This window comes from Arvicanthis niloticus, chromosome 26 (assembly GCF_011762505.2).
Source record: "Arvicanthis niloticus isolate mArvNil1 chromosome 26, mArvNil1.pat.X, whole genome shotgun sequence".
Taxonomy (NCBI): domain Eukaryota; kingdom Metazoa; phylum Chordata; class Mammalia; order Rodentia; family Muridae; genus Arvicanthis; species Arvicanthis niloticus.
Window position 1 is genome coordinate 29793621 of NC_133434.1, and position 27418 is coordinate 29821038.

The following is a 27418-nucleotide window of genomic DNA, read 5'->3' on the forward strand; positions in this document are numbered from 1 at the left end:
GAGGTAGAAATATGGGAATACTCCTAGGAAAGCTTCCTTTGAACTCGAAGCTGGAGATCCCAGGCAAAGAAAACTACTATGGCTTCCAGCTGGTCCTTTGCCAAGTGTTTCTTCATGTTGTCACTGTGGCCACAGGAGGATCAAGTGTGCTGTGAAGGACTTTAAAGGACATTTACTTACATTCCCACTTAGGGTTATGACTTGTCTGAAGTTGTACCAGGATTGTAGGTCAAATGGGAGAGTGCTTGCCCAGCATGCATAAAGGCCTAGGTTTGATACCCAGAACTGGTAAACTTGGCATGGTGGTATAGACCTGTAATCCCAGCTCTCGGGAGTCGGAGTCAGGTGGTGAGAAGTTCAAGGTTATCCTAGGCTACTATTCTAGCATTATTTAAATTTATATGATAAAATACTCAGAAAAGGCAACACAGGATAGGAGAGGGGTTATTTGGCTTATGATTACAAGTCATAGTCCATCATATCAGGAATTCAAGACAGGGACTCAAACAGGTGATTACATTACCTCCACAATGAAGAGCAGAGAGAAACTAGTGTTCTTTATTCTTATAGTTCAGAATTTCCTGCCTAGGGAATAGTGCTGCCCATAGTGGGGATGGGTCAATTAACAGTTAAGACAACCTCCCACAGAAATGTCCACAGGCTGATCTGATCTAGATAATGCCTCAATTGAGACTCTCTTCCCAGGCAAGTCTAAGTTGTGGCAAATTGCCATTTAAAACTTACCAGCACAGTTACATGGTGAGTTTGGGGTAGGGTGGAGAGGCAACTAATGATATCACCTATACTGAGTCCAGTCCCTGTATCTCTAGACTGTAGGGCGGAGTGGCAGTGAGGCCTTATGCCTTTCAGGGGCCAGAAGGGAGACTGAACACCTTCATTCATTTATTTACATCTTCATTCATTTTCTGTCGATGTATTTTATCAGCCCACAGTGGCTTCAGCAGCATTTGTGCACTCATGGGCCTGCCAAGTGATGAATCTGGAGCAGTGTTGCTGGGTCCCCTTCAGGCATGATAACATCTGAGGCGAAAGGGAGTGGCCAGGCAAAATGCTGAGGAGAGGTTCTTGGGGAAACCCACTCTCAAGCCTGTTTTTCTTGGTAGAATCAAGCTCTTTGTGCTTGAGGAGAGGTGGATTTAGACGTCTTGGGAGATGAATTATGTCTCTATTTCCCTGACAAGAGCCACTAGGAGTTGGACAGCCTGCTTCCTTGACCCAGTGCATGTTGGGAAGAGTGTAGTTATAAAGAGGACAAGCCTGTCCCGTCATTTCAGATCAAAACCGGGATACAAAGGTCAAGGCAAGAACTTCTGGGCCAAGGCAGCTGCTTCAGATCAGGGGTTCTCAGCTTCCTGTCTTCATTGAGCCCCCAGGTTTGGTCAGATGACGTCATCTGGAATCCACAAGAGTAGGCCTCTGAAAGTCCTTACTTGATGGGGCCTTCAATTGTTCCTCCAGGATCTGTGACAAGTTAGGTTCATCCTCAGGCCTCTTTGCAATTAATTTATGGACCCCTACAAGACTGCACCATGCTGTAGCCTCCTGGAACAGCCAGATCTTGTCACTGTGCAGCCTGAAGAAGCCATCAAAGAGATGGTCCATGGACTATGACTATATTGCTGCAGACAGGACACAGCACCTTTCGGGTCACCGGACAGGGACATCAGGGTCACTCAATCCAGTCAGGACAGGGACATCAGGGTCACTCAATCCAGTCAGGACAGGGATATCAGGGTCACTCAATCCAGTCAGCCATATACCTTTCTGTCAGCAAATTTGTCCATGATCCATGCAAGCAGTATTTATTATGAAGTCAGCCTTTTGCCTGTTCAATCAATTCCTTTGCGGATTGCTTGGTAGGACTGAGGGAAGAAAACAAAAATCTACCTCAAAAGCAGGAATCTTGAAGAGTCATGGTAGAAAAAAAAAAAGTGTGTGTCTGCCCTCTCTTGTCTCCTACTCCCATGGGAAGCCAGGAAAGTGTGCATATTGGAACGACATATTTCCTATCCCCCCAAGAAGGATCTAGAAGACCAGTACCCCTGGTAAGCCTAACCAGCAGGAGCCATCCAACCTGGTAAGATGGGCGGCTACCACATTGCTGTGTGCTTCAAGAGAGGCCTGCCTCTCACGCTCCTAGGCTCCGGCAGGTCGGCTCAGCTCCGAGCAGTTTGATTTTTTTTTCCTTTTCTTTTAAGTCTCATAAATTTCCAAGAAACTTCTCCAGACAACTGTCACGAGGCTGCACCTGCCAAACAAACACAAACAGAGCTCTCCTCCACCAGATTAGTTACTTAATTAAGAAGAGAAAGAGACAAGGCACATAATGTGGAGATAATTACCCATCTTGCCAAGTCTCCAAGTGGAGCGTGGCGCGCGCGCGCAGGCAAATTGCAGCACCGTCGCTAATGCATATTCATCCAAAGTTGTAACTGCTGTGAACATTTTCCACACAGACAGCAATATGTTCAACCAACAATCTCAGCTCCTTCTCCTATTCCAGCATCTTCCCACACCCTTCCTTCCCTTGACTTCCCAGGCTCCCTCCCCTGCTCACTGTGAAGGAATTTGCTAAACAAAGCAAATAAGAAAACAGTTACAAGTGAGTGGAGCCACCACAACCCACTCCATCAAACTTGGCCTCAAGAAGATGTTCCGATTTTTTTCCCCTAACCTGTTGACTCATTTCATTTGATTTCATTGAATTGAATTCTGAAGACATTTAAAACGTGTACATATTTCATGTGTGTGTTGTGGGTAGACAAGACTTGTCATGCCATGCATGGGGAGGCTAAGAGGACAACTATCAGGAGTCTGTGTTTTACCATGTGGTCTGGGAATAGAACTCGGGTCTTCAGGCTTGGTGGCAAGCATCTTCATTTGCCATCTCAAAGGCACACGAAGATTTATTTAGTGTTTACTGTGTTGGATCTAAAGCCTACTGAGTACTGTGAGGTACAGCAAGTAACATGAGGAGGCCTCAACCTAAAGGCCACACCCAGGGGAGAAGCACCCTTCCTCTTGGCTAGGCAGGATGGACCTTATTTTTGTTTCTTTTACAGATGAAGAAAAAGTCCAAAGTGGTTAGGTTGACTAAAAGAACAGAGTAACAATATAGGTGCTGGGGGCCCTAAATCATTCTAGGTTATCTGACTTCAGATCCTATGTACTAGGCAGACAAGGAGAAATTCTGCCCTGACGAAGGAGAGAACAGAGCTTGGAAACTCGAAGAACATGTAGTCTCCGACCCTTACCAGCTGTGCTCCCTCAGCCAGTCATTGAACTGTGAAGACGGATCATTTTCCTCAGTAAAATGTACCTGGGAGGGCGGAGGAATGGGCCAGAGGGTAAAGTGCTTGCCCAGCAAGTTTAGGTTCAGATCGGTAGCTCACACGGAAATAGTGAGTGGGTGGCCTTGTAAACTCAGAGCTTGAAAAGTGGAGACGGGATTCTCGGAGTAAATTGGATGACTAGACTAGCCAAACTGGAGAGTTGGGTTTCAGATGAGAGACTCTGCCTCATTATATAAGACAGAGAGCAATCGAAGAAGACACCAAGAATCACCCTCAGCCCTCCACATGTATGCATGATAAAATAAAATGTAGATGATGAAATCTAAGTTAATCTTAAAACCAAATTCCAAAAGCAGTAGTCTCGAACATGCCTAGCAAGTGACTAAGAAATAGAGGCCCCAGACTTCTGGTAGTTCAACTTCTAATCTCCAAATGGTGCAATGAATGTTCAATAGAAACCACTACCTTAAGACTCCCTCCCAGCCCAGTGCTATGCAGTGCAGTACTCTCTGTACTGATGACACTTGCAGAGGCAATGAATTGCAGCTTCCAACTGGGCACATACCCACGAGGGCCGACAATCTGTACTGTGTGGCTAAGCTGTTCTGTGTGCTGGGTTAAGTGTACTAAACCCATTTTTGATTTACGATGCCTTCATTTTCTGGGGTTTTATTGGGGTGTAGTCCCATCATGAGTCAAGGAGTGTCTGTAGTTCTATGTTCCCCTTGACTGTAACGGAGGAGAAGAAAAGTTCAGTGGAGGTCAGGGGTGTGATGGATCCGGGGCAGCTGGGCATGGAACTGAGTGCAGGGCAGGAGAGTGCATCTATGTAGGTCTTTCACGTATGTATGGTCTAACAGCACGAGCGAAATGGAGGCAAGGAAATTTTGGTCAGTGACAGTGAGATGGAAGAACAATGCATTCAGGAGAAGATGATGGTGTGGTCAGGACCTGAGGAGATCCAGAGGCAGGGCAGTGTGGACTAGAACCTTGTCTTAAGGTCTGGCAGCCATCCAGCAGGAAGGAAGATTTTCTAAAGAGACACTTGTACTCTTCCTTTGATTATCAGAGGACTATGGAAACAATGGGTCCCATGGAATGGGAATTCTCCCAGGAATGCCATGCTGGAAGAAAGAAAGAAGAGACTGAAGCCTAGTGCCAGCCAGAGGGAGCGCTCATCTATGGAAAAAAAAAAAAGCTGTCCCACAGTGCTGGCAACTTATTAGACCACCATGCCAGCGAGGCCAGAGAGCCTATGGTGACCATGAGCAGGGTCACACCTTGAGCAGGACTGCTGACCTTAGCATGCTCTTGATCCATTTACAGCAAAACCTCAAGTCGGGACCCTAAAAATGGACTCGGACTTTTTTGTTCTTCTTCTCAAAGCAGCCACATTGAATAAATATGTTGTCATTGTCATCGTCGTTGCCGTCATCATTGTTTTGATTTGTTTTCTGCTTTTCACTATTGTTTGTTTTATCAGCTTGTTGAGGGCAAGCAGCTGAGCTGGACTCCTTAGCACTGTTTGGGCCCACGCTCTCACAGCTCAAGTAACATTGTGCAGTCTGTGCTGACCAGAGTTAGCACAGTCACGGACATCTGGAGTTCAGTTTTCAAAGGGAGCAGGCTCAGATGGGTCACCCCATTCGCAGCTGGCAGTTGGGCTTTTAGAGCGATGACAAATGGAGAGTTCCAATATACTCAAAGAAAGAATGGGTTTCATTACTTCCAGAACATGCTCAAGGAGTAGGAAACTGACAGGCTAACTTCTTTAGAAGTATAGGTAGCCATCTTAGCTGGCACTTCACGTCTTAGCAACCATCCTTTAGCGCAAGGACTGCTGGGAAACAGCACTTGGTCTCTAAGAAAGATGAACGAGTTGACTTGTGTTAAAGAAACTTGGCACTGCCCTTCCACCTACTCCACCTCAGATCAGAAACCCACAGAACTTCAGTGAGCCTCCATGACCTGACCTTAGGAGCAGGACTTTACCCCATTATTCCTGCCCTTCTGTCCGGCTTCCACTAAGAGACTAACTGCACTTGACCAAGATGGATTAGACTTGTATTGGAACACTGAGTACACTTCCCACTAAGTTATGTGCATACTAACTACTGATGTTTGTCAAGGGCATCATTCAGAAGGAATGTCTACGTAGGTACTTGTCATCCCCATCAATCATCTCTGGACATTCAGATAGCTGAGCTGCACCTAGTTAAGCTGTGGCCGATGAGTAGAGATGAGAAAAAGAATCAAAGGTCGATAGTACAATTTGTTAGTATAAGAGGAAGTGCCTTCTTTCCCAAATGGCTTTCCTATGGCTTGGATTGAGGAGCAGTCCATTACAGAGATCCTTGGCTTTTAGCGTATAGGTCAGTGTCTTCGTTTCATTTATGCTGCTGTGATAAAGCACCTTGACAAAAAGAAATTAGGGGAAAAAAAGAGTTTGTTTGGCTTATAATTTCAGGCTACAACCCATTGATGCGTGAAGTCACAGTAGGAACTTGAAGCAATAACCAGTTACACCCATAGTTAAAAGTAAAGAGAAATGAATTCATTCATTCTTGTTAGTGGTCAGTTTTCTCTCTACATGTAGTCCAGAATATCCTGACTAGGGAATGGTATCACCCATAGTGGGCTGAGTCTTCCCAAATCAGTTAATATTTAAAACAATCCCCACAGACATGCCCACAGGCCAGTCTGATCCAGCCAAATCCTATGAAAGACTTTTCCCTGGTAATAATAAGCAAAAATTAAAATTAACCATCACACATACAAGTAACCTGGCTGATAAAGGAAATGATTTGGTTGCCCCACAGAAAGTTGGTTTCAGTTGACCTGGAACAGGAGTAGGCATCACTAAGTTGCTGTGATCTGTAGAAAAGTTGGGAATCTCTGTGCCTATTGCAGTCACCGTGCATAAAGCAGCATACAGTCCATGAATGCAGCCGTACCATGAAGCTTCTGATCCTCCAAACTCTCAGAGCTCCAGTCTCTGCCCTGAGGGACACTGAGGTCAACTCACAAGACCAGATGAAATGTCGAAGGGAGTGTACATTCTGCTGGTGTAGTGAAGGATGCCGTGCAGTCAGGGACTGAACTGTGCCTTGGGAGTGCCAACACAGGAAGACGGTGATTTCTATAATAGAAGGCTCCACTCTCAAGCACAGGCCATGAGCTGGTGGGAGATAGCTCAGTAAGTGAACTGCTGCTTCTACAAGCATGGGCCTGAGGTTGACCCCTAGCACCCATGGGAAACCATGCTGGGCACGGTGCTATAATCCTAAGGAAGTAATCTTACATCAGTTTATGACCCCAGAGCTGAGGAGATCAATACCTAGAGACTGCTGGCCACCCAGGTCTAGCCTATGTGGTGAGCTGCAGGCAAATGAGAGACAATGGAGGGTCTCAAATAGAGAGGAAGGTGTTCTTGGGGATGATGAATGAAATTGGTTTTTGGCACACACATATACACACACATGCATACCCACGCATACACACATATGCACGCATGCACACACATGCATACACGTATACACACATGCACACATACCCATGCATATCCCCCCACACATGCATATCCACATATACACACACGCACTCATACACACACACATGCATACACACATATCCCCCCACACACGCGTATACCCACACATACACACACGCGCGCACACACACACACACACATGCATACACACAGACACACACATGCATACCCACATACATGCATACATACACATATTCACTCATGCACACACACACACATACACATATGCATGCATTCCCACATACACACACACACATGCATACCCCCCACATGCATATCCACATACATGCATACACACACACATGCACACATGCACATACACACACACACATGCACACACACATGCATACACATATGCACACATACATACACACATGCACACACACATACACACACATGCATACCCACACACACACACACACACACACACACACACACACACACACACACACACACTATAGGCAGTGGCTGGAGCAAAGGTCCCAGAGAGAAAGTCATGAGCAGCTGTGAGACTGAGTGCATGTGGCCTGTGAAGAATGGGCTGACAGCTGGTCTTGAACCTGGAAGTCCGGGCTTGTTGAACATAAGCTCTCTCTGGACCTATCTGCTTGTAAAAGCCCAGATCTTGGCAGCTTCTAGCTTCAGTTACCAAAAGTTTTCATCTGACCACAAACCTACAAGGAAGTATAGTGCCTCCACCACACACACACACACACACACACACACACACACACACACACACACACACCACCGCTTCAGAGACGCTTCAGTTTTGAATAGCCCACTCTTAAGGGTTCATTAGCTACCTTCCTTCCAAACAGAACATAGCTCCTGGCCTGGACTGTCTCTGTCTGAGCAACCCCACTCATCCCGCCCCCATTGTGTGTACCTGTGTCTGTCAGGAGCGTGTTGTTTAAACTTGGCACCTGCTGATGTGTTGCTTCTTGTGTCCTTTCCTGTCTCCCACCTGCTCACAGGGACTTCTAAATTAGTCATCTGTTGCCAAGGAAACTCACTGCATTCCCCCAAGGTGTGAATCCTGAGAGATTTTAAAAGAAGGGGAGGGTGATTTAATGGGCCTGGTTTGGTCCATATACCTATCACTGCCTGAATAGCAGAAGTCAAAGTTGTGTGTGTGTGTGTGTGTATGTGTGTGTGTGTGTGTGTGTGTGTATGCATGCGTTTGCATATATGTGTGTGCATGCATGCGTGCGTGTGTTATTTTTGAGAGAGGGTCTCATATAGCTCAGGGTAGTCTCCACCTTGACTTCACTTCCTCTCTCTGCCACTCGAGTGCTAAAATTACAAGTGTGTGCGATGATTCCCACTGTACAGTGTTAGATATTGAACCCAGAGTTTCATGCATGCTAGACGAGCACTCTAGTGAGCCTTACCACCAGCCCGATAGTGGTGTCTTCAGAGGTACGGGCCTTCTACTCCCACCATTAGCAACCCCAGAGAATCTTGCTAAAATTCAGATCCCTAGGCCCAATGTGATTCTAGTATCTAGACTCTAGATACAAGATCCTAGAGCATGAGCTCAAAGGCTACTTTCAGCCCAACAAGAGGCCTTTTAGGAATCAGGAAAATAATTTCAGGTTTTGCTGATATAGACAAAATAGTCACAGGCTGGGGAGATGATGGTTCAGCTATTAAAGGCTAGGTTCACATTCCAAACATCAACAGAAAATAGTCACACAGGGCTGGGACATTGCTGACTTGCCTTCAGACAGGTGTTCCCAATAATGTCTTCCTCCCGTGCCATTTGTAGTTGGGGAAGAGGGTAGAGGCATAATTAATAAAATACCACAGAAACCCAAGCCTGTGCTCTCGAACCCCTTCTCTGGGCCCCATAGTTTATGTGCTATTTCCAGGCAGGTTGCTTTGAGCACTTGGGGTGTAAAGGGTATTCCAAAATTGTTAAAGACAAATCAGCATCTAATTAGATCCAGAATGAGGAGACAATGGCAGTGGTTGGACTCACCTATGCAGATGGCACACACATGGCCTTCCACAGCCTTGTCTGTCTCCCCAAAGATGCTTGAGTCCTGTTCACCTTGATTGGGTGAACCAAGAGCTTGCTAGTGTGTTGTCTCTGCCACTTCTTCCTTCTCCTCCTCCTACACTGCCCTTCAATGTGTTTTGACAACTGAGTCCTCCTCAAATAAGGGGAGGACCACATGACATGCACTTTCCTCCAGTGGTTCTGTGTAAGTGTTCACCGCAGGCCAGATGTCTATTACATGTGCCTTGTGCTATTAAGAGGGACCCTGCCCAGGTAAAGACAAACTTCCCATGACCTGTCCCAGGTCACGGAGAGTGAGCAGAGGGTTCTTCATGCTCCGGAGAGACTCCTCTTCCCACCATCACTAGCTTCTGGTGCAGCCTTTTCTTTTTTCAGCTGAAGTGGAAATTCTTTCCCAGTGGTGACTGACATTCTGCCTGACCTTCACTCTGCAAAGGAGCGGTGACATTTTCAGAACCACTCATTTTCATTCCTCGTGACAGTCGTGGAGCCCCTAGAAGGCTGGTGCGAATGCCCCCATGACACGGGGACTGTGTCACAAGATACCCTGTGTCCTCTGTACCTAACAGAGGGTTTGAGGCTTTAAAAAGGGATGACAGAGAGGAGAACGGCAGTGGTGTAGGACAGACTCTCGGCTGGCCTGCAGCTCGTCCCAAAGATGGCATGATAGCAAGGAGAGACAGGTGCCCGCTTTACAAGGAAGAGAAGAAGGTTCCCGAGTTTATAGAGCTGACTGGATATTCCTGCACCCTTTATGGCAACAGGATGGAGAATGTTAGGAACCTGAGTCTTCCCTTGGTCCCATCCAACCTGCCTAGTCTGACCAACCATAGTCCAGCAGAGTTCCTGCCAGCTCTGAAGATTGGTGTGCCCACTCCATCTCTGCTCAGAAGCTGTACTCCAGGGTGTGTCCATGAGAAAGTTTGCTTTCTCGGCACAGCAACGATAAGGGAAAAGGCAACGGCCAGAGTGACTGGTCGCACTTTTGTCAAATGGAATGAGGAGAGAGGTGCTAACCCAATTCATAGGTGGGAGGAAGATGGCTCAGCCAAAAAAAAAGTGCTTGCACTGCAAGCATGAAGTCCTGAGTTCAATCCCCAGAATCCACGAGGGGTGGGGACAGGGCAACAAAAGAGGTGGTGGCACAGGCTTGTAATCCAAGCACTGAGGAGGCAGAGACAGGTGGATCCCTGCCACTCATTAGCCAGCCCAGTTAAATCTGTGACCTCAAGGCCACTGAGAGCCCCTGCCTCAAAAACAAACAAAAAGTGGGAAGTGGCTATGGATGAACATCAAGATAGTCTTTGAGTATTCACATGAATACACACATAGTAATAATAATAACAAATAAATAAATAAATAAATAAATAAATAAATAAATAAATAAATCTTGTAGGACTGTTTCTGAGCTGGTTCTGACTTGTGGACACTTACTGCTGTGGGAGATTGGAAAATTCCCCTCCTCTGTGGGTCAGAAGCAAACCCTGGGCCTGTTACATCCAGCTCAGAGGCAAACAGAATGAAGGCCTCTCCTCCCCGCTTTGCCCCTGGACACTCCACTCACTGTCCCCCCATTTCTTCTCTGCTCTTTGAGGAGCTAGGACTCATACCCAATGGCTTTTTTCCCAATGATCCCTCACTGGACCCTGGAGGCAGTGCTGGTGAGCCATACACACACATTTAGAACTCAGTCTCTCCATCTATAGAGAAAGAATTTGGAAGGTGTCCTTACACTTAACGCTCCATTTTTTTTCATCCAGAAAATAGAGATATTCAAAGCACCACCTTATTGTGAGGCTTAAAGGGGAGCTGGGCAAAGTAGGGCCAGCCTAGTACCTGGCACACAATCAACACATCCATACTGTTGTCACAGGAGAGGTGGCATGAGTGCGGGAGGTTTGGAAAGAACTCAGCTCTGACTCATCTCAGGTTCTGCCCCAACCTCAGAGCAGTGGGCCTCAAGATGTGATCCATGGAGGAGAAGTTTCTGCATCCATGGAAACACAAACTCTCCAGTGCATCCCAAACCCATGGGGTCAGAATCAGCAGTTCTGGGATAGGGTCCAGCCATTCACATGACCTCTGGGGGATTCATGTGCACACACAAGTTGAAGAACCTACCCCCCACCCCTGCCCCACGGCAGGAGGCTGAGCAGAACCTTAGCTGCATCTCCTGCAGAAGAGGGACCTCCCACTCACGCCCCCACTCAGAGAAAACTTTACAAATCTGTGAAAGCGCTTGCAAAATATATCCCTGGCAAAGCCTACTTGCAGAGCTGAGAGGATGGGGTGCAAAGTAGCGACCAAGAGTGAGCAGTCCTTGGAGGGTAGATATTTTGAGTGAAGTTTGAAGAAAAACAACAGGATGTAAGTCCCTAACATGACTCCCCATACCTCCTTCATATGGTCTCTTGCTTTGGTTCCCAGTGCCGAGGCCAATGCAAGTCAGAAAGCTGAATGAATCGTGTTTCTCCTACCCACGTCATGTGGTACCATGAGGCATAATGAGGAGACTACCACAGTTAGACCTAAAAAAGGAAAAAGAAAGAGTGACCAGGGCTGGGGAAGGTAGACTGCTTGGGTAACTGACACTAAGCCCTGGGTCCATCCCAAGCACAGCATAAAATAGGGCACAATGGAACACACCTGTACATCTAGGTGCTTGGGGGTGGATGCAGAAGGATCAGAGGTTCAAGGTTTTCCTTGGTTACTCAATTGCATAGCTAGTTTGCGGCTAGCCTGGACTATTTATGCAAACCTGTCCCAAGATAATTAAAAGAAAGCCTGTTTTCTGAGCCAGAGGGAGCCCCTTATGCTTATCATTGGGGTGAAGGTTGAGGCAGCAGGGCCAGGTCAGGACTTGGGGAGGTGGGAGAGGCTCCTGAGACATGACACTGAAGGACATAACCAGGTTGCCCAACCTGAGCAGGGCACCTCTAAAACTTTCCGTTTGAGTCCACACTGGACATGAAGGTCTACCCACTCCTTTCAGTAAAAACGTTGGTTTCTTCTCAAGAAGTCACCTGAGTCAGAGCCATTTATTCATCCATTCCTGGTTAGAAAGAAAACCTTCAGAAGAGCAGGGTAGGAGGCTAGCCCTACTGTCTCTGCCTGGCATCAATGGTGTTGTGACTGCACTCTAGGGGACTCTGTTGCCCACCCCCCCAGCTGCCAGGAGGCAGCTGCCAGGCTGGCCTCTGCATGCTCAGAGCCTCGGAGCCTCGAGGCTCTGAATGGCAGCAGCAGGTGGGAGCCCCACTGGGGGAGGCAATGCAACTCACAGCCATAAACGAGTTTATTATTGTTGTTAACTCGGGGAAATAAACGTCTCAGGCACTAATAAAACACCGGCTTGCTGTCTTTATGGCTCAAAGACCAGGTTTCCCCAGCACCTGGGCTGCTGGAACTGGAATAGCCCCCAGAGTCCCAGGCATTGGCCGGGTTGTCTCCCTGGGGCTCCTCTTTCATCAACCCCAGCTCAGTGCAGACTGGCCCTACCTGCTCCATCAGGAAGATGGAGAGGGATGCATAGCAGGAACTAGGAAAGGATCTCTACATGGAGGGAGGGAGTGTGGATGTGCAAGGTGCTATGGAAGTGGTCTGCCTTTGCTCCTCTCTGTTCTAACGCTGAGCCGGCCCCTGGAGGTGAGGATGAAATGCCCTCCCGCTTGTCCACCAGAAGCTCCTGACAGAGAACCATAGTGACACAACAGCCCCGTTGCTGCTCCCTCTGGGCTTCCGTATATGCAAAATGATGCCAAGCTCTAGGGCTCAGGGTTTCCTGGTAGAGAAGACTTAAAATCCAAGATGGATTTTTTTTGATGCTGAGGGTAGGGTCCTTCTGGCCAAGTGCTGCCAATTCATGTGCAAACCAAACCTAATGAAATCATTTGGGGACTTGGCACAAAATCCCTTCACTTCCTGCTTCATGAGGGCCCCTCTGTGTGGTGATCTAGCCTTTGCCATCCGGTGCCTCTGTTACCTTCTTTGGAGTCCTCTGTATCCAAGGCAGATAAGGATGGATGGTGAAGTTAAGGCACAGGAGCTTAAAAGTCTTGGCCAGCTCGTTCCCATCAGCAAGAACTAGTCACATGGCCCATGGTGTTGCAAGGCTGCCTGGGAGATGTAGTTCCTGATGGAGCAGTGACACACACACACACACACACACACACACACACACACACGTGTACCTGTGGGCTGGAGATTATGAATCCAGTGGACAGTTGGTCATCTCTGCTCTGGATTGTCTGCTTATTGGATCGCTGGGCAAAGAAGTCAAGGCCATAGCCTCAGTAGCATCGGCCTAACCAGGAGGCATCACTGGTACTCCTGAGCAGGGTGCAGGAGAAGAATGAGGAGTGAGTTCATACAGGTATCCTTGGCTGCCTCACTTTCTCTAAACTGGAAGATAATGTTAGAAAGAATACCTGCCCCTCAGGTCATGCTGTTTAAACGAAGTGATATCCAGCCCCTGGTACCTTCACAGTCAAAGATAACTTAGAAAGAATGGGTGGAAGCTGCGTCAGAGCCAGAGAATCTTGGGAAGAGGCAGGTAGTATGAATATAGAAGGAGGCAGCCTGCTCTACCCTCTGCCCTCACAGATGTCACCAAACCTCAGCCTATAGGATTACCACTGAGCCCAGCATGGCCCTGTAAGACAGAGCTTCAGGCGTGTGCTTGGCTTAAAATCACTCCAGCAAAAACAGATAGCAAACACCTTCCCTCAGACAGAGACTATATACACACACACAACCACACGGGGAGAAAGGAAACAAACAGATTAGCAATAGAAGCAGCTGGTCTATATCTAGCGTAGACTTGGTACACGCACACACCTTTCGCTACCCTAACTCCTAAAGCAATTATCCTGCTAAGAATTCTCAGAGAGAAATAAAAGGTATAAATGCCCAGCTTCCGAGGAGCTGATGGTGGAGATGTGATGAGAAACAGCCCCAGAACGGGCTGTTTAAATAAAAAGCCCTGACTGAGGATGTAGCTCAGGGGTAGCATGCTTGCCCAGTATGCATGTAGTCACGGGTTCCAACCCCAGCGCTGCATGAACCGGTCAAAGTGACAAATGACTCTAATCTCAGCATTGGAGAGAGAGAGAGAGAGAGAGAGAGAGAGAGAGAGAGAGAGAGAGAGAGAGAGAGAGAATAGTTTAAGGTCATTCTTGGCCACATAGTGAGTTCAAGGGCAGTCTGGGCTACATGAGACTTTGTCTCAAAAACAGAAATAAAAATGAAGGAAGGGAGGGATGGAAGAAGAAAGGAAGGGAAGCAGACAAGCTGGACCCTATGTGTTCAGACCTGTGGCAGCTCAGATTGAGCAGGAATCTGCAAAGCACCAGTCCCTGTACCAGGTAACAAAACCCCACCTTTCCTCAGTGACCCCTATCTGTGTGATGGTGGGTGCTGGAATGGGGCTTGGGAGGATGCTATGGTTTCCATCAGATCAGGGAGACTGGCTCTTCAGTGCTTGCAGGGCCACGTAAGCAGAGTGCAGCAGCGGCATCTCTGGCACTCAGAGGTGATCTGTCTAAAGCCACACCCGAAGGCCTGATATCCAGCCATTCCACAAGCCACAGGGACTTTCCCTGCAACCTGAGAGAAGCAGAGTGCTGCTCAAAACCCGGGAGCTGTCCCCAGGATCTGGCTGGACTCACAGGAGGCATTTAGTGTGCAGTTGAATGGGGCTTCGACACTTCCACCCTCTCCTCCTTGCCTTCCCCTCCTCCTTCATCTCTTCCATCTTCTCGTCACTCTACTCAGTTCTCCAAGCGTACCCAGAGGCATTAACCAACCAGAAGCCAGAGGGAGGTGTGCGTCCTTACTCAGCTGGCTAGACAAGTGAGCATGAAGATGGAGTCTCACGGACTTGTTCTAATCCTGGTCTTGTCACACTGATTCTTGGTAACCTGAGGCGAGTTAGAAGCCTCTGGAAGTTTTGAGTCCAACAGGTTCAAATGCAGAAAACATCCCTGGAGAAGGATATGGGGGTTAAGCAAAATAATAGACCATAGCACTAAGTTTGCAGTTGTGGGAAGAGATGACCCACCGTGGTCTCTTCATCCCATAGGTTGGTTGATATGGCAAAGACCTGTTCTCCTGGCTTCTGTGACTCTCTGAATTCCCATCACAGGAACTTTGTCTTTTAAGATGTTGATTGCTGGAAAACCACAATGTAGAAAAAGTAGACCATGAGAAATGGAAGGAACCAGAAGCAGATTCCATACCTTCTTCGTGTAGCTTGACATAGCTGGATGGCAAGTCAACTCATCCCCCATCTGATCTCAACCAGGCAGGAGAAAGTAGGCTGCAGCTGCCATTTGGGATATTCTGAGGTTGCTTAACAGCTAGTTCCCTGGTGGCATGATGAATGTGGGGTCTTCGTTGTAGGTGTGGGGGCTTGCTCCCTGGTTCCCCCCTCCCACCGACCCAGGCCATCCCTCTAAGGAATGATGGCTTTCTCCCGGCATGGCTGCCCTTGGCTCTGCTTTCTGCCTACCCTGAGCCCAGCTGCTCACAGCTAGAGCCAGCTCTGGCTCCTGGAGGGAAGCAGATTTGAGCATGCAAGACCATGCCTCGGCATCCTTCTCTCCAAGCCTCATTACGATATTGTCGATATTCCCCGAAAAAGGGCATCTCTCCCGGCGCCTTCGCGTTTTTATTAATGTGCGTGAAGGCAAGTCAAGCCTGATTAGCATGAAGACAATTGCTGCAATCCCTCCTGGAGAAGGCTCTCCCAGACTGCGTAGGCGGTTTAATTTCAGAGAGCCATTAATTGGCAAAATTGCTTAAGCAGCTGCTCTCTGTGTCATTTCAGGACCACTTCGTGAGAAGCAGAAAAGGGAGAGGGAGGGAAGGGAGTCAGCTTCCCTGCAGGCCAGCCTGCCTGGGTGTGAGTGTTCACACTCACCTGAGCAGATGGACACAGTCTGTGGGAGGGCCACATGCTGGCCTTGGGCTTTCCACTCCTTTGTGTCCTTGCTCACGTCCAGCCCATCATTTGGCCCTCGCGCCTACATGCACACACCGCCAGCCTCTCTGCTGTCTTTCCCCCTCTCACCACTTTCAGCCAGAATGAAATTCCCACACATCTGCAACATCAACTTTAGTTGTCAACTCCTTCTGGAAGTTTCCAGAATTGGCTCCTGGAAAGTTTCTCTCCTCTTTTATAAAAACTGATTTTAATTTATGCATATAGGTATCTTGTTTGCATGTATGGCTGGTCACTGCTTATAGGCCAGGTGCTCATGAAGGAGAGAAGAGGGTGTTGGATCCCCTGGAACTGGAGTTACAGACAGTTGTGAGTCACCATGAGGGTGCTGGGAATTGAACCCAGGTCCCATGGAAGAGCAGCTAGTGCTCTAACCACTGAGGCATCTGTCCAGCACACCCCTTTCTTTCTGACTCCCTTGTGCCAGGAAGTGCTTCTGCTTTGTCCTGGATTAGGCTGGACTGTGGGCAGGGCTTGGGTTAGCTTTGATTGTCAATTTCACCCAATTTAGAATCACTGGAGAAGAGGGTTTCCATGGGTGGTTGTTTCTATTGTGTTGGCTTTATGGAGGGGGAGGGGGACGAGTTAATTGAGATGAAAACCCATCCTAACTGTGTGTGGCACCATTCATGGGCTAGGCACCGAACTGTAGAACAGTTAAGAAATCCAGCTGAGCAAAAGTCAACAAGCAACTAAGTGTTTATTCTCTCTGTTCTTGACTGTGGTTGTGGTGTTTCAAGTTCCTGACTCCATTATTTCCCAAAATGATAAACTATATCTTGAAAATTTCATCCACACAAACCCTTCTTCCCAAAGATACTTTTGTCACAGCAACAGAAATAGAACTAGGACAGGGGTCTTGGGTCTGTCATCTCCAGCCCTGGAACACAGTGCCTATTGTGATGAACGGGCCACATAAAGGTTTACATGGAGTAAAGCTTGGTTGGGGGAGGGGGGTCTCCATGCTGCCCATTATTTAGCAAGCACATAGCAGGTATTGATCTAAGGAGAAAGTACAGGACTCGTTAAGGGAAAGAGGCTCCGTTGTGTAATGTGTTGATAAACCCTGGAGATGTTCTGAGGAAAGAGAGAAGGAGATGGCATGCCCAGCACATGAGATCTGAGAAAGCTGGGCAGGGAAGAAGTCCACCCTGAGCCTCAGAGAAGGAGTCCAGCAAGGCTATAGTGATGGTTGTAATGCTAGAACTTTCTCCAAAGTGAACAAGTAGAAAGAAGTAGAAAAAAATAGTTGTCCGAGTGCATGATGATACATGTGCTGTGATTAATTCCTAGAAGACATTTAGATCTTGGAACAAATATGCTTTGACGAGGTTGTTCAGGGCCACAGAGATGGGCCAGCAATGAGGAGGGCCAGCAATGAGGAGCCTAGACTGCTCTTTGCAGAGACCTGAGTTCAGTTCCCAGCACCCCTATTGGGATTAGGTGGCTCACAGCTTCCTGTAACTCCAGCTCTAGGGGATTCAATGCCTTCTTCTGGCCTCTGCAGACACCTGCACTCTCTTGTACAAACTCACGCAGATAAACACATATTTAAAAGTTAAAATAAAATCTAAATCAATAAATCAACTGTTGAACCATAGCACATATGCGGTAAGGCACAAAAGTATGTGCTTCTCTAAATTTTTTGTTTGTCTCACTTATATCTGCCCCTTAGATGAAGTGCTGGAACATTCCTAGCTCCCTCCCCCCCAAAAAAACCTCTGGTTTAGACTTTTGAAGGAATCATTTACACCAGGCCCCTTTACTTGACCTTGTCTCTCTAAGACGTGTCCATAGTGTGTATCGCTATCACGCAACAAGCTTTCAACAAATCTTCCTATGACCCATCTCTAGCAGACTTGTTGCTACTGCCCACGAATCCATTTCCCCAATCTTTCATCAGAAGAATCCAACTTCCATGGAATGATAAAAATCTTTTCTGTTAAAAATTGGTATTTCCCAGACACCCCACCCCCACCCCAAGCATAGCCAAAGACAAGCCAGAGAATGCCACTCAGCAAGACACCTGGGAAATCTTTGACAGGGCTTATTTGTCCATTCTATTGCCAGGTACAGGGTATGGTTGGAAGGCCAACAGCCATTGAGGGCCATGAGATGGTGGCTATGTGATAGGCATTGAGAAGCAGAAGCCCAACAGAGCCCAGGTCACCAATAGTATCCTGAAGCCCATGTGTAAGCACCAGACAGCCCCCCACACCCATCCCCCATTCCCCACACCCTTTCTCTACACCCACCTCTGCACTGAAAAAGAACACTGTGCTTAGAGCTCTGAAATAAGCAAGAAGTGGATGTCAAGGCATCATGCAGACAGATGACATTCTGGGAAAAACAGGAAAGAGGAATAGGCATGAATTCTATACCACGAATCCATTTCCCCAATCTTTCATCAGAAGAACCCAATTTCCATAGAATGATAAAAATCTTGGGCCAGGGACATCTCTGAAAGATGCGGGTAACTATAAGAAACAGAGAAAGGGAGGGGTAAAGACCAGTCAGTATCAGTATGTAGAGGATAGCATACTAATTAGATTAGGTTCCAGCAGGCCAACTTAACAAAGGTTAAGGGAACACTCTCCTAAAACATTATTGTCTTAGTTTGGGTTTTATTGCTGTGAAGAGACACCATGACCATGGCAACTCTTACAGAGGAAAACATTTAATTAGGGTTGGCTTACAGTTTCAGAGGATCAGTTCATTACTGTCATCGCAGGAAATATGGTAGGCATGGTGCTGGTGAATACGCTGAGAGTTCTACATTTTGAACCAAAGGCATCAGAAGGAGATCTTTACACAGGGCATAGCTTGAGCATAGAAAAACCTCAAAGCCTGCCTCCACAGTGGCACATTTCCTCCAACAAAGCCACACCCACTCCAACAAGACCATACCTCCCGATAATGCCACTGGTCATGGACCAGGCATTCAAACACATGTGTCCATGGGGGCCATACCTAAGCAAACCACCATGGCTGTCAAGCATTAGAATCCTGGGAATTTCCACCTTGCTTCTCTGCTGTAATCAGCATGTTGCCTCATGGTCTGATGTGACTGCTTAGTTCCAGACACTACACTCAGTATCCATGTTCTAGGAAGGATGAAAATAAGCAGAAAGAGACAAAGGGCTTATGGCGGGTCTTTTGCTGTTTTATTGGCCAGATCCCAGCTAGAGAACACATTCTGACTTTAAGGAAAGCTCATGATTCTGAACTTCGCTAAAGGTCCGAATATCATTAGAGATGAAAGACAGAGTATACATTGGCCTAAGGTACACAGTGTCTCAGAACAGAGAGACATTGCAAAGGAGGCCACAATCCTCTGTAAGTCTTCCCATCCTGAGGTAAGCTCTATTTCCTTATCTCTCAATCAGAGATGTACTGTGAGTTCCTTTGACTCCAGGATGCAGTGGGAATGGTAAAGGGTCCGGGACCAAGGAGACTGAAATGTCTCTAATCCTGTTTTCTTCCAAAACTGCTATACAAGCCTGAGCTAACTACAGAGAATGAGGGACCAGGGAAGAAAACCCCAAGACTCTCCAGCCAACAGCTACACAACCAAGAACCATCCAGGCCCAACCAGCCTCCTGCCAATCTACCAGTCAACTGCAGAAATGGAAGTACTTTCAATTTCTGATGTAATTTCCTCAAGCTGCAGCTTCCCTGCACATCAATAGACAAGTGACAGAGCTGGGGATGGCAGATGAGAACTCACTGGCTGTCTGGGACTGTCTGGGGAGGACTCTGGAGGCTAATGCCAAGATTGTTCTTGAACATGCCCTTACTGATGTTTACAACGTGCATTTGTTCCAAATTAAGAGCCTTTTCCCAAAGCAGAATCCTTCCCAGAATGCTCTAGTATGGACAGTTCGAGAAGAGGGCTCAGAGTCCCAGGAATTGTATGACCTGCAGCAAACCTCTCCTCTTTTGCCTTGTGATGTGTGGACTCCATTGTTAAGGCCCTAAAAGAGTAGGTGAGGCCAGTCGGCAAATAGGAGGCCAAAGGTGACCCCGATATGCGGCCTGGACACAGTCTAGCCCCCGATATGCGGCCTTGGCCACACACATTCAATCAAGTGATAGGAAAGAGTCAAGCTATCTTGGCCACTATCAGGATCCTGAAGGGCTCCTGTGCACTGCACATAATGCGCTGTTCAACAGCACATACTCCCTCTTCACTTCCTGACTCATCTTCTCCCAAGGAACTACATTTCCCAGATTCCCTTGCAGCTGTTTTCCTGTAGGTTTGGCCAATAGGAGGCACTGGTGGGAAGCAGGAAAATGAGAGGAAAGAGAAGGCACCTGTGGGCTTCTGGAGCTGCCTCCTGGAGCTGCAATGCTTCTAGGGATATTCCTGCAGCATGGCTGGACTGCAGCCCCCAGGTTTCTGGGTGGTTATACCAGGTATGCAGGCCAGGGTGAGGTCTCCTGGGCTACCATCCACAAGACACAACCAGGTCTCTTCTTTTAGTTACTATGCAGTTTTGAGCCTCGTTATCTGGTTCCTTGTGTTATATTGAAATATCCAGAACAGTTTCGGAGTTCCTGCCTGACCACTGACAGGGGATGACAAACATCTGGAGAACTTCTAACTTATCCTGTGAATCTTTCAATTAACTGTAGTCCAGGCCACCACAGTGCCAAGAACCCCAGGCACCTCAACTACCACACCTTCACATCATCAGATCCAGATCAGAACTTCAGTTTCTTCTCTTCTGCCCTGGCTGGTCCCACACTCAACATTTCTATTGGACTCTTTCCAACTTCTCCCCAGGTTCAGACACACCCACCCCTCAGCTTAGGATGTTCTCATGTTGGTCTTTTCCAACCAACTCCATCCCTGTCATCCCTATTTTTCTTTAGGGAAGTGACAGATGGATGAATTAGCATACGGTGTCACAGGGTGTCACTATCTTCCTTGGGGTGACTTGTTTCTTCATTGAGACCTTACCTGGGTCACCACATACAGCTAGCTGTCCAGCCTGTCACTGCACCACTGAGGTGTTGACCATGCTATCAGGCTCTCCTGTTTGGAACTGAGTGGCTACATTTAGCCTGGGAGCCCCGCCTTTTTAAAGTACAGTGGTTAAATGGGAGGAGTACATAGGTAGATAGAGCTCACTGTGAGACATCAGGATCCGGGAGACCATTGACAAGACTCTCTGGATCCCTTTCCTCTCTTGAAAACTCACCATACATTTGTTTGTTTGTTTGTTTGTTTGTTTGTTTTTGTTTGTTTGTTTGTTTGAAGCAAAATACTTTACAACACCTGGGCTTTCAGAGCTTTAATTCAGCATCTGGATTTCCATCAGGGGGTTGAGGGGATGACAATAGTGACCGTGGGTATGGCAGGTGGCATCCTAAGGTCTGTTGGGTCTCTCTGTTCTCTCCCCAGATGGGGTTCCCCTGGCTTCAGCTCCAGTGCTGGCTCCTTGAGATGCCAGGTGGAATCCCAACGTTTTTCCTGGCAAGTGCAGCCTGGGAGCAGACGCTTTGCACCTTGTTCCTGGCGGGAGAGAATGATTCTTGATTCCCCTTCCAGAAGCCTCCATCCCTCCCCGTGTACACACTGTGTCAGCCTGTCCCGAGCTGTCGAAAATAAACAGTGTCATTATCCCTCTGTTGAGGGCTGCACACCCTATTCATGCCACTTAAGACACCAGATAAACGGCTTCTTCGTTCCATAATGAAAGGAATATTTCATTTTGCAGAGCTGAGGCGCCATTTATGGAGCATAAGAAAACATTTATCCTGTGTTTTGGTAATAAACTGATCTGGAAGTTGGTTCTATAGGAAGTGGCTGGGGTGTGATTCAGTGTTCTCTGAAGCTGATGTGGGTAGGAAAGGAGGAGAGTGGGGCGTAAAGTATGGGGAGAGATGAGGCCCCCAGACACCCTTTTCACTTACTGAGTTAACTTGTTGGAGACAATCCTATTGGGTGCTCGTCATTGTTATTCCCAGTTCACAGCTGGGGAAACTGAGGCAAGGAATAGCTCTGGAACTTTCCCCAGATGTAGGGCCAACATCTGGTAGAGTTGTATATTAAAACACAAGCAGTCTACCTCCAGAACTTACTTTCTTGAAGATCACCAGAAAATTGTTCTTAGTCTCAGAAAAGTCTAGAACACAGAATATACCAAGAGGAGGTGAAGGGGGGTGTAGTTTATAAAATCCAGGGATCATTCTCGATCTTGGCACCTATTCTGATTTGTTACAAAGGCTGTGTCTCCAGAGAAAGGACATGAGGGCCTTGCCACAGGGTCCCTTTAGCAACATGGGATGACACCTGCAGTTCTGGCTTCTGCTGTTCTAGACTGTCATTGTGTCCGTGCACAGGGCTTTGCTAGCTGGCTCCTACTTGTGACCTTTATTGGGGGACTGGAGGAACAGAAATGCAAATCCAGACCTGTCCTTCCCAGTCGCTAGGCTTCCCTGCAGTTTCTGCTCATTTCTCTCCTTTCTGTCCCCTCCTGCCAGCAGCCAGACCTCACCTGCCCTGTCCAGAAACAAGCGCTATTCCCAGGAAGAACCAGAAATGGCTTGGATGAACATTTAGTGACATCTCATTCCTGCCAAAAACAGACAAGCAGAGAAATGTTGTAAAATCACAATAACGTGCCCTTCCTTATTAAACCCCAGGCCTGCCATCTGCTGCAGAGACAGAATAACAAGACAAACAAAACAAAATAATACCCAAAGAGGCAAAAGCAACACAGACACAGACACAGACACACACACACACACACACACACACACACACACACACACACAAGAAACAGACAGACACGCAAACAGACACACAGACAGACAGATGCAGTAATAGCATGGGACTCACGGAGTTCTTTTTTCTGGCTGCTTCCATGGAGCTAACGTTGTCTGGAAGAATGGCGGGTAGACTCCCCCCACCAGCCAGAGGCCCTGGGCTTCAGTCCCACCCAGAGCCCAGCGGGTTCCTGTGTTAAACCAGTTCCTCCTCTTCTCTAGGCCCTTAGATAGTAATGAAGTTTCCTGAGCTGATGATGACTTGTGTGTTGTGTTGTTTGTTTGTTGTTTTTGTTTTTTTGTGCCAACTTGACACAAGCTAGAGTCATCAGGGAAGAGGGAACCTCCACTGAGAAACTGCCTCTAGAAATAAGGCCCATCAGCAATGCGAGGCTTCTTATAATTGGTGTGGGAGGGCTGGGCTCCCTGTGGGTGGTGCCACCCCTGCATAGGTAGTCCTGAGTTGTATAAGAAGAGCAAGTTGAGGGAGCGAGGAGGAAGGAAGAGCAAGCCTGTAAGCAGCACCCCACCGTTCTTGCCTTGACATCGTGAATGGACTATTTGAGACACATAAGCCAAATAAACCCTTTCCCATCCCTCCCCCCGCCCCCAGGTTGATTTGAGTCAGTGTTTTATCAGAGCAATAGAAAGCAAGCTAGAACATGTGTCTGTGGAGTGCAGAGAACTCTGTGTGTGTGTGTGTGTGTGTGTGTGAACACCAGTGTGCACAGCAGTGGTCAGTCCAGGGTGTCCTCCTCCCTCTCTTTGCATGTTATTTTTCGAGGCAGGCTCTTTCTGAATCTGAAGCTCTTGTTCAGCTAGACTTGCTGGGGCAGCAAGTCCCAAGGATCCCCCTGTCTCTACCTTTCCAGCGCTGGTATTACATGTCACCACAGCCAGCTTCTTAGGTGGGTGTGGGGATGGGAACTCAGCTCCTCAAGCTTACATAACAGGTACTTCACCAAACTGAGCCATCTCCCTGGCAAGGACCATCCTCAGCATCATGATCAAACCGGAGACAAGGCAGCTAGGACTCAGTCTCCTCTCACTGCCGTAACAGATTATCATCCAACTGGCGACTCCCAGCAACACAAATTTCTCCTGCTCAACCCTAGTGGTCAGAATCTTGAAATGAGTCTCATTTGACAAAAGCCGAGGTATCCCCAGACCGCTTCTTTCTGTAGGATGGAGCCCGGAGAAGACCATTCTTTGCCTATTCTAGCTACCGAGGTTGCCAGAGTCCTTTGGCTCAGGGCAACAACAGTTCTGCCTTTGTCTACAGAGCTGCCTCCTCTCCAGCAGCCAATCCTCCGCCCTTTGTTCTGTAAGGTAACATTCGCTGTTTTGGGGGGACCAGGATGTGGATAACCTCTGGGATTCTTAGTCATCCTATGTCAGGGAAAGACCGAGGCATATTGAAGGAATTGGATGCTTTTGTGGTTCCTGGAAGGCAGGAAATCTCAGCACAGCTTGTCCAAAAGGGCATCACTCCCTAAGTCTCTTAGTGGAGACAAGCAGAGAAAACAAAGCCCCTGGCCAGAGAGGACAGACAGCTATGGGTTTGCCCTTCTCCTCTGCCAGTCCATCCACCTACCTGCCCCCGTCAGCCATCCACCATTCTCCCAGTCATATGAATCCTTGCTAAATGCTAGTTCAGCCCTAGAAGAGGCAGGGAGGTGTTCAGAGACAGCTAAAGACACCTACCTTTACATCACTTTCCCGTTTGGTTTTGATTGGATTCTTTTGTTCGTTTATTTTGTCGTCTTCTGTTGAAATAGGGTCTCAGGTAACCCAGGCCACTTTGAATTCACTGTGTAGCCAAGGAGGATTTTGAGCTTCCGATCCTCCTACCTCAAACCACCACCTGAGTACAGAGATGACGGATGTATCCGTACACCATGGTGTAAGTGTACACCATTGTCCACTTATTATAGTTCTAACCTCAGGCCCTTATGCATGCTAGGTTGGACTCCACCTGCCACACCCCAACCCCAGGCCCTACACACTTGTCTTGAAGTTGTTCTTTGAGGAAGAAAGATGGTCAGGTAAAAGAATGGTATGGTCCTGAAAGAGAGGGAGGGGAGCAAAGGGACTCTACCTCTGAGCAAGGGAGACCAGCAGAGCCTCCCTGGTTAGGGATGGGAAACTGGGCCTGGACTCTCTTTCCTCTGCTCCTTCCCAACACTGCCACCCACCCATCAGAGATGGTAAGGCCAGTGGACTTTGAAAGACAAATGACCAAAAGCCACAGTGTGATCTTACAGCTATCTCCCCAAACACTCTGAGAAACAGAAGTTAAAACAATGGAACTGGTTGAAATGCCAATATATATTTACCAACCATGAAACATGTTTCTTTGCAATTTGATACTTTGGGAATCAATGTATCTTACAACTAATAATATGTCACGACATAATTAGCGCGGCTTTCCCTCCATGAAACAATGAAATAATGGGGTGACATCAATGAGACACAATACAAAGCGAATATGGCCAGAACACTTTTATAAGTTAAGTCCTCCTTTCTCCATTGAGAAATTTCAATGTGGAATTTAAGTATCTAGGTTCATATTAACATAGTGGGAATTAAATGTCCTAGTTCCTGCTTGGGGAAGAGGTGTCCAGCATAACAAATTTCAGATTTAAAAAAAAAAAGCTAAATAATGGTATTTATTTAGCAAATGGCTAGGACGTGGGTTTTCATAGTCGGCAGCCAAACAGCCTTGACCTAGCTCGTCAGTCTACGATTAGTAAGGGGTCTCTAATCCACTCTTCTCTCTCTCTCTCTCTCTCTCTCTCTCTCTCTCTCTCTCTCTCTCTCTCTCTCTCTCTCTCAACAGGAACAAGTTCCTAAGTCCCAGTGGCCTCCTTCCTGGATCCCAGCCCTTCTCTGAAAGTCAAGAAGGATGCCCATGTCAACCCTGCAGGAATAGCTTAGCAATGCCAGGTCTGATAGGTAGGCCTGTATGATGTCCAGCATTTCAGCAGCATGACTCTTACAACCCATACCTCACTCTTCAGGGATCTTCAGTCATGCCTCTGTTTATGTCCCTCAAGGCTGAAGTTAGGTCTTTGACTCTGAATACTTCCTCCCTCATCTAGAGCTAAGCAAACCTTTAACATGTTTTCATATGATTGGGGAATAAGGAATGGAGCCCTGGTCTACATAGCAAGTACCAGGACAGCCAGGGCTACACAGAGAGACCCTGTCACAAAACAAAACAAAACAAGACAAAAATCAAAAGAATGACAACAGAATTCCCAATAAATACATGTACGGATGCATTCATGCATGAATAGATGGACGGTCGGGTTGATGGATGCATGCACAAATGCCTGAATGGATACACAGAGGGGCACATGAACAAACTCCTGAATGGGTAGATGAATAGACACACAAATGGTATGCATATGCATAGATACATGGATGGATGCTTGGAACTATTTAGAAGTCTTTTGCTCCTGAATCATCAAAACAGGCTCAAACAGGATTCTCCTGTAATCGCTGTTTGAAGTCGCTGTTTGAAGGGCTAGATTCAGAAAACTGCAGCCAGTTTAATCCAATATCACAAATGAGTAAAAATGACAAAGTTACCCCAAAGTCCAGAAATCCAGATGGGTGTCTGCTTCTGGCCAAACACGCATGATATATTCTTCTTAATAAAGCCAGGCTCGTGTCCTCAAATTATCCAAGGAATACATTTGCCCACCCACAGTGGTGGGGGAAGCGATTACTTATTAATAAGGCAATAGCTAAATCTAATTATATCCCCATCAGAGGCAGCTGGTAATAAAACCCGGCTGGTCTTCCAGAGCTTGGTGACCTCGCTGACCTCAAATCAAAGTTTAAACCATCCCTCAGCTTCCCATACACCCCCAGCACACCTCCCAATTATGAGCACCCTGGTGCCTCTGTCTGCCAGGGGTCAGAGGTTGCTGCATGCACTAGATGGCTGGGAGCTGGGATGGGACTTTAGAAATCTCATTATCCTGTTAACCATACATTTATCTGACAAGATAAAAGAGACTAGGTGACCAAGCTATCATTAAAGATTAATAGAAAGTATAAAAGATTCAGCTGCAACGAGCATCGCTGTTTAGGGCTTGTGATCGGCCTGACAGGGTTATTAATCAGGGAGCCAAAAAGATTTAGGTCTTTGCTCTTGATATTTTTCTATTTTTATTTTCAGGGATTTTTTTTTTCCCTTCCTTGTGTCTTAAGTCATTTACCTTGTCTCCTACCACCTCAAACTGGAGGTCAGAGGAAGCTGCTGTTAATTGGTTCTTCTGGTTTTTTTTTTTTTTTTTTTCCCATCACAACCCACTGGGCCAATTATAAAATTGCCAGGACTCAGAAGAACGTTGGTGGACTGGGACAGGGATTCAAGCTGCTTCCCGGAGCTGTGCCCCCACCCCTCCTCCAGTGCCAGGCCTGTTTGTTGGCAGGGAAAATCGATCTGTTTTTAATTTAATTCAGTCCTGGAAGGCACACCCAAGCCCCAAGACGCCCTCTCCTCATTCGCGATGCCATTTCAATTTTACATGAAAAGATTTTCCAGCCCACGCCTACGGAGGCATCAGAGGGCAGGATCCTCTTCCTCATCTTTTTTTTAAGGCACGGGGAATCTTTTTTTATTCTTTCTGATACTATCTCTTAGCGCCCACCCACCCCTACTGCCCTGCATCTCCCCCGCATCCTCCTCCTTTTTGATCATAAATCAATGTCTCCTTCCTGGGCTGCCCTGAGAGACACCA

General features: G+C 47.3%; 1 long non-coding RNA gene across 1 annotated transcript; it reads right to left on the reverse strand.

Moving 5' to 3' along the window:
* Positions 1–21181: 21181 nt before the first annotated feature.
* LOC143438891 (uncharacterized) lies at positions 21182–23015 on the reverse strand. Its single transcript, XR_013107443.1, has 3 exons — positions 22738–23015; positions 22394–22471; positions 21182–21408 (listed from the first exon to the last, which is right to left on the reverse strand). It is a non-coding gene; the product is annotated as an uncharacterized LOC143438891 (long non-coding RNA).
* Between the last annotated feature and the right edge of the window lie 4403 nt (positions 23016–27418).